Genomic DNA, 1,444 nt, shown 5'->3' with positions numbered 1-1,444 from the left:
CCCCACCGCCCTGGCGTGATGGCCCGGGCCGGCGCGTGGTCACGGTGGTCACGTGGAGCGCGGCCAGACGGCACACCCCTTCCACCTCCCTCCCCCCCGCGAGGCTCGCCGCACGGTGTGACCACACTGCTTCGCACCGCACCCACACCGGTCGGGTCGGCGGGGGGGTCGCGTGCGTGCGGGCAGTCTGCAGCGGCAACGCCCTGAGGGGAGGGGGCGGAGGGGGGACGAGAGGAAGGAAGGAAGGAAGGAAGGAAGGAAGGAAGGAAGGAAGGAAGGAAGGAAGGAAGGAAGGAGAGAAAGGAGAGAAAGGAGAGAGATGAGGGAAGGAAGAGATGTAAAGGAGAGGGTGGCGATTAGAAAGGGAAAGGCGAGGTCCTCTTGATAATGGATATGATATTAGAACTGAGGATGAGAAGGAAAAGGAGGAGGAGGTGGAGGAGGAGGGAAATTTCTTTGTGAATATACTATTTTTTTTATTACTGAAATTTGCATAGTGAATAAATTGTGCATTGACTATCGTGGGTGTAATTTTACAAAGGCACTTGTAGTTCTCAAACGGAGTAGTCAGTAGTCAACACGGTTTGATCGTTGGAGAAAAGCAAGTTGATTCATAGTTGTTGTGACATAAGAATTTGACAATTTGAATTCGTAACTCTGTTGTTTGAACCGGTTAATTTCATAATATGAGTTTGTCACTATATGCTATTCGTCGCCATGGACGATTTCCTCGTGACCCTTACGAACGTTGCTCAAAGTGAAGAAAAAGAGGAGGAAGATGAAGAAAGCCTTCGCGCCCTTCTCCCCATGCTCACGCTGGGGGGATATTGCGTTTGCGGATTGTCGAGTAACGTGACACACTGCCTGAGATACAGTGCGGTGCTCCCATGCCTGGCCGCGCTCGAGTGCTCTGCCATACCACACTGACGAGGCGCGGCGGGGTGTGGCGAGGCGGGGCGGGGCGGGGCGGTGTGGTCCAGGGCCGCGGCGCGGTGCTCAACGACCCCATCATAGCCCCACAAAGAGCGATACACAATGATACACTGCCTCCAGTGCCCGCCCCGCCCCGCCCCTCCCGGCCACAAAAGAGAGCCAAGTGCGGGAGAAACAAACGGGTTGCTTAGGTTAAGGTCCTCTGTGTGTGTGTGCGAGAGAGAGTGAGTGAGAGCGCAGGGGTAGGAGGCAGCAGCGGGAGGGGTTGCAAACTCCAACTGATTTTATGAAGAAGATGCACTTGTTTTTAAAAATTTCGGTGGTGAAAATTTAGTTACGCATTACCCGATATTTCCATTAAGAAACCCAAACGTGGGGTTAAGAACCAGCTGCACTCGTCTTAAAAATAACAGAGCGTGTGTAGTTTCCTTTTTACACAAATCACCCGTTTTCTTGCGCACCACCACAAAGAGAGAGAGAGAGAGAGAGAGAGAGAGAGAGAGAGAGAGAG

The 1,444-nt window shown here is 53.1% G+C and overlaps 1 protein-coding gene across 3 annotated transcripts in view; it reads left to right on the top strand.

The window, feature by feature from the left end:
• Window positions 1-1,444, top strand: part of LOC113202966 (DNA-binding protein D-ETS-3) — a 103,758-nt gene that overhangs the window by 78,484 nt on the left and 23,830 nt on the right. The gene's annotated exons all lie outside the window — the stretch shown is intronic.

Source organism: Frankliniella occidentalis, unplaced genomic scaffold (genome assembly GCF_000697945.3).
Source record: "Frankliniella occidentalis isolate FOCC.00 unplaced genomic scaffold, Focc_3.1 Scaffold99, whole genome shotgun sequence".
Classification (NCBI taxonomy): Eukaryota; Metazoa; Arthropoda; class Insecta; order Thysanoptera; family Thripidae; genus Frankliniella; species Frankliniella occidentalis.
Note: the sequence above shows the minus strand (reverse complement) of the source record. Positions and strands in the feature narration are given on the sequence as shown.